Source organism: Rhinopithecus bieti, unplaced genomic scaffold (genome assembly GCF_001698545.2).
Source record: "Rhinopithecus bieti isolate Rb0 unplaced genomic scaffold, ASM169854v2 scaffold_19840, whole genome shotgun sequence".
NCBI lineage: Eukaryota > Metazoa > Chordata > Mammalia > Primates > Cercopithecidae > Rhinopithecus > Rhinopithecus bieti.
Window position 1 is genome coordinate 1,338,369 of NW_016809771.1, and position 9,296 is coordinate 1,347,664.

The following is a 9,296-nucleotide window of genomic DNA, read 5'->3' on the forward strand; positions in this document are numbered from 1 at the left end:
TATGCCAAGGAACTCTCTTAGTTGCTTTAGGGTATGGGGATAAAGATAAGCCAGTATAGGCTGGATACGTTCCTCACTGAGGGCCCTGGTGCCTTTGGATAATTTTAGCCCTAAGTATTTAACCTTCTGTGAGCAGAGCTGAGCCTTTGGTTTGGAAACTTTGTAGCCACAGGTAGCGAGGAAATTTAAGAGCTCTTGGGTAGCTTGATGGCACAAGGTTTCTGAACGGGCGGCTAAAAGTAAATCATCCATGTGCCAATGGACAGGAGTGTCCAGGTATGAGAATTGGCTCAAGTCTTGGACTAATGCCTGGCTAAATAGATGGGGGCTATCCCTGAACCCTTGGGGTAAAACAGTCCAGGTGAGCTGAGACGTTGAGTTCAAAGGATCTTCAAAGGCAAGCAAGAATTGAGAGTCAGGATGTATAGGGATGCAGAAAAAGGCATCCTTAAGTTCCAGGACTGTAAACTGCTCTGCTTCCTCTGGTATTTGGGAAAGCAGAGTATAAGGGTTAGGTACAGCTGGGTATAGGGGGACAATGGCCTCATTGATAATCCTGAGATCCTGCAATAACCTCCACTGTCTGTTGGGTTTCTGTACTCCTAAAATTGGAGTATTGCAGGGGCTATTGCGTGGTTTTACTAGGCCTTGGGCTTTTAAGTCCTTAATCTTTTGGAGTCCTTGTTGGGCCTCGGTCTAAGGGGTACTGCCTTTGGTAGGGAAAGGAGGTGGAATCCTTCAGTTTAACTTGAACAGGATGGGCATTCTTTACTCGTCCATATTGTCCTTCTGTTGCCCAGACTTCAGGATTAATTCCTTCCTCAAGCAGGGGACAACAAACAGGAGTTCCTTTTCCTATATTCAGGTGTATAATTGCCCCTGCTTTTGCTAGAATGTCTCTCCCTAACAAGGGAGTGGGGCTTTCAAGCATAATTAGAAAAGCATGTGAAAAGAATAAAGTTCCCCAGTCACAATTTAGTGGCTGGGAGAAGTATCTAGCGACTGACTGTCCTAGGACACCTTGGATAATGACAGATCTGGAGGGCAGTTGTCCAGGACAGGGGAGTAAGACTGAGAAGACCATGCCAGTGTCCAGGAGATAGTTAACCTCTTGGCCCTCAAAGGTCAAGCATACCTAGGGCTGTATGAGGGTGATGGCATGGGCTGGCGTTTGCCCCGGGCACCCTCAGTCCTGCTGCTGGATCATCTGGTTAGTGGTTTCTGACTCAGATGACCTTCATCCCCTGGGTTACTGGGCCTTCCAGTAATTCCCTTGACATAAGGGGCATGGAGGAGGGGTGGCTTTTTTCTACTTGGACAATCTTTTGTAAAGTGTCCTTGTAGACCGCACTGGAAGCAAGCCCTATTAGGATTTCGATTGCCCAGTTTTCCCTTTTCCAGAGCCTCCAAGTCCACTTGCTTGAGGGCCATGACTAAAGCGGTGGCCTTTTTTTAATCCCATTTTCCCGTTCTGCCTGCTCCTCCTGATCTCTGTTTTAAAAAACCAAGTTTGCCAAGTTCAATAAGGTTTCTAAGTTTTGCTCTGGGCCTAAGGCGGACTTTTGAAGTTTTTTTCTAATGTCTGCAGCTGACTGAGTGATAAACTTATCCTTTAAGATTAGTTGGCCTTCAATAGAGTCAGGTGACAGGGAGGTATGCTTCCTCAATGCCTCCCTTAGTCTCTCCAGAAAGGCAGTAGGATTTGCTTCCTTTCCGTGTGTTATAGTGGACATCATTGAATAATTCATAGGCTTCTTCCTAGTTTTCCTTAGTCCTTCTAGCACGCAATTTAGCAAANGGTATAGGGGGACAATGGCCTCATTGATAATCCTGAGATCCTGCAATAACCTCCACTGTCTGTTGGGTTTCTGTACTCCTAAAATTGGAGTATTGCAGGGGCTATTGCGTGGTTTTACTAGGCCTTGGGCTTTTAAGTCCTTAATCTTTTGGAGTCCTTGTTGGGCCTCGGTCTAAGGGGGTACTGCCTTTGGTAGGGAAAGGAGGCGGAATCCTTCAGTTTAACTTGAACAGGATGGGCATTCTTTGCTCGTCCATATTGTCCTCCTGTTGCCCAGACTTCAGGATTAATTGCTTCCTCAAGCAGGGGACAACAAACAGGTGTTCCTTCTCCTCTGTTCAGGTGTATAATGGTCCCTGCTTTTGCTAGAATGTCTCTCCCTAACAAGGGAGTGGGACTTTCGGGCATAATTAGAAAAGCATGTGAAAAGAGTAAAGTTCCCCAGTCACAGCTTTGTGGCTGGGAGAAGTATCTAGTGACTGGCTGTCCTAGGACCCCTTGGATAGTGACGGATCTGGAAGACAGTTGTCTGGGACAGGAGAGTAAGACTGAGAAGGCCGCGCCAGTGTCCAGGAGACAGTTAACCTCCTGGCCCTCAATGGTCAAGCATACCCAGGGCTCTGTGAGGGTGATGGCATGGGCTGGCGCTTGCCCCGGGCACCCTCAGTCCTGCTGCTGGATCATCTGGTTACTGGCTTCTGACTCAGAGGACCTTCATCCCCTGGGGCAGTGGGCCTTCCAGTGATTCCCTTGACATAAGGGGCATGGATGAGGGGCGGCTTACTTCTACTTGGACAATCTTTTTTAAAGTGTCCTTGTAGACTGCACTGGAAGCAAGCCCTATCAGGCATTCAACTTGCCCAGCTTTTCCCTTTTCCAGAGCCCCCAAAGTCCACTTGCCTGAGGGCCATGACTAAAGCGGTGGCCTTTTTTTCCCCCCATTTGTCTCGTTCTGCCTGCTCCTCCTGATCTCTATTATAAAAAAGCAAGGTTGCCAAGTTCAATAGAGTTTCTAAGTTTTGTTTCGGGCCTAAGACAGACTTTTGAAGTTTTTTTCTAATGTCTGCAGCTGACTGAGTGATAAACTTAACCTTTAAGATTAGTTGGCCTTCAATAGAGTCAGGTGACAGGGAGGTATGCTTCCTCAATGTCTCAGTCTCTCCAGAAAGGCAGTAGGATTTTCTTCCCTTCCCTGTGTTATAGTGGACATCACTGAATAATTCATAGCCTTCTTCCTAGTTTTCCTTAGTACTTGCAGCATGCAAGTTAGCAAATGTCTGCGGCACCAATCTCCATGTTCTGATTCTGTGTCCCAGTGAGGGGCTACACTGGGAAGTGCCTGCTGGCCTGTGGGGAATTGTTCTCTTTCCTCTGTTGTCATCCTATCATTGACCTGACTGACATACCAGAGATCTCCAAACTCCCGGGCTGCAGTTACAGCAGCACTTCTCTCATTTGGGGTTAGTGTCTGATTTAGCAGTAACACTATATCTCTCCATGTCAGATCAAAGGATTGTCCTAACCCTTGTAAAACATCAATGTAGCCATCAGGGTTATCTAAGAATTTACCTGGGTCTATTTTAATTTGCTTTAGGTCTGAGAGAGAAAAAGGTACATGCACTCTGGCTGGGCCGAATTCTCCTCCTCCCACTGCTTGGAGGGGGCATAATCGGGGAATACTGGCACTCTCTGGTTCATTGTTTACCCCTTTGTCTATCTCCTTTTTGACTGTTTGGGTTGAAGGGGGGTCCTTATTAGTTGGAGAAGGAGTCAGGGGGACACTGGGGTAGGGAGGTAGACTCTGAAGGCTTCCTGTAGGGCATAAATCACACTTTTTACATAATTGCAAGTTGTCTCTTAATGAAAAGAAAGTTTGTACATATGGCACTTCACTCCATTTGCCTTCTTTTCTACAGAAGAGGTCTAGCCGTAAGATGGTGTTATAATTTATACTTCCCTCAGGCGGTCAGTTTCTCCCCCTTGAAGAAGACATCATGCCCAGGCGGTACTGCAGAAGAATATAAGTCATATCTTTCTTAGCATCTGAGGGTCAAATTGGTCCTAATTCTCCAGAATACATCTTAGGGGTGTTTTTGCCTTGGGGGGAATGTTTCCCATCGCTTTTGGAGGTCCTGTCATGGTCACCAAAATGTTACCAGGGGGCCCTTGCTCCCAGAGCTCCCAAGATGGTGGCGGGCCACTTCCAAGATGATGGCAGCCCACTTCCAAGATGGTGGCAAGCCTCGTGTTCTCTGACCTGGGATTCTTGGCCTCATGGATTCCAAGGAATGGAATCTGGGGCCATGCAGTGAGTGTTATAGCTCTATTAGAAGCTGTGGGTCATGGAAGAGAACCGTGGAACCCAGTGACTAGTGTTCAGCTCGATTAGGATGAACCCAGGCACTTAGCCATGCAGGAACAATGGCAAGCCTCTAGCCCAATCAGGAGTGGCAATGGGTGCCTTGCTGGATCAGGAGCACAGCAGACACCTTGCCGGATCCGGAGGGATGGAAGTCAGGAGGGGTCTGTGACGCAGCAAACAGCAGTGGTGGACAGTGATCGAAAACTCAGCTTGAGCCATAGCAAACACATAACAGAAGAGAGTGCAGTTGCAAGATTTAATAGAGTGGAAACAGAGCTCCCATACAAAGGGAGGGTACCAAAAGAGGGTATTTTTATTTTAATTAAAAAATTCTTTTAAAATTAAAAAAATTTAACTTAAATTTAAAATTTAAAAATATTAAAATTAATTAATTTTAATAATTACAATTTCATATAATTAAAAATTTAGCCAGGTGCAGTAATCCTAGGACTTAGGAAGGCCGAGGTGAGAGGATCACTTGAGCCCAGGAGTTTGAGACCAGCCTGGGCAACATAGTGAGACTCCTATCTCTACAAAAAAATAAAAAATAAAAATAAATAACCAGATGTGGTGGTAGGCACCTGTAGTCCCAACTACTTGAGAGGCTGAGGTGTGGGAATTGCTTGAACCCTGGAGGTAAAGGTTGCAGAGAGCAAAGACCACGCCATTGCACTCGAGCCTGGGCAACAAGAGTGAAACTATATCTCAAAAAAAAAAAAAAAAAACCCAAACAACAACAATAACAACAACAACAACAACAAAAACACATGGATCTACATCAAACTGAAAAGCAAAGAAAACACAGCAAAGAAAACAACCCAATGAAAAGATAATCTACAGAATGAGAGAAAATATTTGCAAACCATTAATCTGGCTAATATCCAAAATATATAAGAAATTCATACAACTCAATAGCAACAAAAACAAAACAAAACCCCAAATAATCTGATTAAAAGATGGGCAAAGGACCTAAAAGACATTTTTCCAAGGAAAACACACTAATGGACAGCTTATGAAAAGGCGCGCAACATCACTAATCATCAGGAAAATGCAAATCAAAACCACAATGAGATATTGCCTCACACCTGTTTAGGATAGCTATTATCAAAAAGGTGAGAGGCAACAAGTGTTGATGAGGGTGTGGAGAAAAGGAAACCTTTGTATACTGTTGATGGGAATGTAAATTGATATAGCCATTAGGCAAAAAACTATGGAGAGTTCTGAAAAAATTAAAAATAGAGGCAAGGCATGGTGGCTTATTCCTCAAATCCGAACACTTTGAAAGGCTGAGGCATCAGGATCACTTAAGCCCAGGAGTTTGAGGCTGCAGTGAGCTGTGATTGTGCCACTGTACTCCAACCTGGGTGAAAGAGTGAGACCTCATCCCTAAAAAACAGACAAAAAGGAAATAAAATCAGTATCTTGAAGTGATATCTGCACCTGCTTGTTCATTTCATTGTTCATATCACAATCGATGTGAAAACAATCTAAGTGTTAATTGACAGCTAAATGGATAAAGAAAATCACACACACACACATACACTGTGAAATATTAGTCAGGCTTAAAAAAGGAGGAAATTCTGCCATTTCTGACAACATGGATGAACTTGGAGGATATTATGTTAAGCGAAACAAGCCAGACTCACACAAATATTGTATGATCTCATTTATATGTGGAATCTAAAAAAGTCAATGTCATTGAAGAAGAGAGTAGAGCAGTGACCACCAGCTGCTGTGGGGTGGGGGAAATGGGAGATGTTGGTCAAAGGTTACAAACTTTCATTTATAACATGAGTAAATTTTGGGGATCTACTGTATAGCATGATAACTATAGATAATAATACCATATTGCTTACTTAAAATTTGCTAAGAGAGTAAGCCTTAAGTGTTCTTACACACACACACACACACACAGTACATATATATGGTGATGGATGTGTTAATTAATTTGATTTTGGTAATTATCACACAAAATATATGTATATCAAATCAAAAGTTGAACATGTTAAATAGATATAATTTTTGTTTGTCAATTATACCTCAATAAAGCTGAAAAAAAAAAGAAATATAACATGAGTCACAAACGTGAGCCACATAGTGATTCTAAGTGTTCTAATGGTCACATGAAAGAAGTAAAAAAAGTAAAATTAATTTTAATAATATATTTTGTTTACTAGTATATTAAAATCATTACCATTTAAATATGTATTCAATATAAAATTATTAATGAGATAGTTTGCTTTTTTAAAAATATTAAGTCTTGGAATAAGTATGTATTTTACACTTATAACACATCTCAATTTGGACAGGCCACACACTTCAAGTGCTCAGCATGTACTGTATAGGACAGCGTATCGTTAGATCACTGTTGTCAATAGAAAAATAAAATATGTGAAAATCTTTATTATAACAATTGAATTCATGATTTTCCTCAAATGAAGGCAAAGAAATAAAATTTTATGAAATAAGTATACTATAAAATGATTTGTATGGTATGTATCCTTATTTTATTATTCAACCACACATCAATAGAATACTCAGATATACACACATGTGTGAATATATTAGTTGTTTTGATGTTTTCAGGCACATGAAAAGCATAGCTTTACATTTTTTTACTTAGTCACTATAAAGTTATATTTATCAAGGTAGGCACCGAAAACATTTTATTTATTTATTTATTTTCAACTAACTCGTTTATTTTGTTTTATTGGAGGGTGTTGATTGGGTTTTTTTTTTGCTTTGCTTTGTTTTAGAGTCGGGGTTTCGCTCTGTCATCTTGGCTGGAGTACAGTGAAACAAACATAGCTTACTGTAGCCTCGAACTTCTGGGCCCAAGGGATCCTCCTGCATTAGCTTCTGGAGTAGGAGGGACTAGAGGCACATGCCACCCACCTGGCTAACATTTTATTTAAGAGTTTACTAGGCCAGGCGCAGTGACTCATGCCTGTAATCCCAGCACTTGGGAGGCTGAGATGGAAGGATTCTTTGAGGCCAGGTGTTTGAGACCAGCCTGGTCAACATAGTGAGACCTCATCTCTAAGAAAAAAAAAGTTTGCTAACTTGATTTCCAACAATTAAATATTTGGGCATATAATAGGAATTCATCTATAACCTTGCCACAGGACCTGCAAAAGCTGGACTTGGGCCTGGCTTGGAACTCTGCTTTCTAATGTTGGCATGACTCATTCCCTCACCCCTTTGAGAATGAGCTCAAATTTCTTTTTGTCAGTGAGAACCGAAACTGTATACACCCACATAGCTTGCTGTGTATGTTTACAGGCCTTTGTTATTCTAGGTTTCATTAACATAGCTTTACTATTCTAGGAAACTCTTGCTGAAGAAGATAAAAGTTGTGAATAATATTATCATTCATTTCAGCAATGTCCTAAAAGGCCATCAACTCTTCATGGAAAGCATCAATTTGTTCCTCCAGTCACGGGAGATGTATCAAAACTACAGTTGAAACCCCAAGACTGCTTGAACCCAAGACTCTTTGAAAACCTTGTCTTTACATCTTCACTTTGCTGTGACCACAAATCTTAAACTATTAAGTCGTAATCCTTACAGAGTCTTAATTAAGCACTGATATTGGATAAGATCTGCCTTAAACTGACTCAGAGTCCCAAAAAAATCCCAACTTCGTTCTCCCTCTTCTGAGATGCTCTAAGAGTCTGTGGAGGGAGTACTCCCTCACCAAGATCAGTATAACCTCAGTGTCCTGCGCGTCCATGTGAAGAGACCACCAAACAGGCTTTGTGTGAGCAATAAAACTTTTTAATCACCTTAAGGGAGGAGACCACCCTCATATTGTCTTATGCCCAGTTTCTGCCTCCAAAGAAAGAAGAAGTAAAAACTAAAAGGCAGAAATGAAATCCACAGGCTGACAGCTTTGGGCCTGGTAGTTAAGCATCGACCTCTGAACTAATTGGTTCTGTTATCTATAGATTACAGACATTGTATAGAAATGCACTGTGAAAATTCCTATCTTGTTTTGTTCTAATCTAATTACCGGTGCATGCAGCCCCTAGTCATGTACCCCCTGCTTGCTCAATCAGTCATGATCCTCTCACATGCACCCCCTTAGAGTTATGAGCCCTTAAAAGGGACAGGAATTGCTCACTCGGGGACTCGGCTCTTGAGACAGAAGTCTTGTCCATGCCCCTGGCCGAATAAACCCCTTCCTTCTTTAACTTGGTGTCCGAGGAGTTTTGTCTGCTGCTCCTCCTGCTACATTTCTTGGTTCCCTGACTGGGAAGCGAGGTGAATGGTGGATGGCGGAGGCAACTCCTTAGGCGGCTTAAGCCTGCCCTGTGGAACATCCCTGCGGGAGACTCTGACCAGCCCGAGTGACACGGATCCTGAGAGCGCTCCCGGGTATGCATTTGCCCCGGTGGGATGCTTCGCCAGAGCAGTGTGTGGCAGGCCCCCGTGGAGGATGAACACAGAGGCTAAACACCGGGAAGGAACGGGCATTTGGAGTCTGGACATCTAAAACTTGGTAAGACTAGTCTTTAAAACTTGCCCAGTCCGTTTGAGTGGAAGCGTGGCCTGATCACCCATGGTGTGCCTTTATCAGCACTTTGGTTTTGGTTTTGATTTGGTTTGAATTGCTTGACAGGGCCAGTCTTGGGAACTTGCCTACTCCATTTGAGTGGAAGCATGGCCTGATCACCCACGGTGTGCCTGTACTGGCACTTTGGTTTTGTTTTGACTTGACTTGGATTGCTTGATATTTTGGTTTTGGTTTTGACCTGGCTTGGATTTCTGGATACTCCGATTTTGGTTTTGATTTTGGTTTCGTGTAAACTACAAAATTGTGTGTGTGCCCTTTTTACCTGTTCTTTGTTTTGTGGTGTGCGTGTGATGTGAGCCTGGTGTTTTGTCTAGAGGAAACACGGGTGAGGCACAAAGTGAGCCCACCCTACTAGGAACTATGTTGAAAATTTTCAAAAAATGGATTTAAGGGAGACTATGGAGTACTGTGATACCAGGAAAACTTAAAACTTTGTGTAAGATAGACTGGCCAGCATTAGAGGTAGGTTGGCCATTAGAATGAAGCCTGGACAGGTCCCTTGTTTCAAAGGTATGGTACAAGGTAACTTGTAAGCCAGGGAACCCAGACCAGCTTGTTTT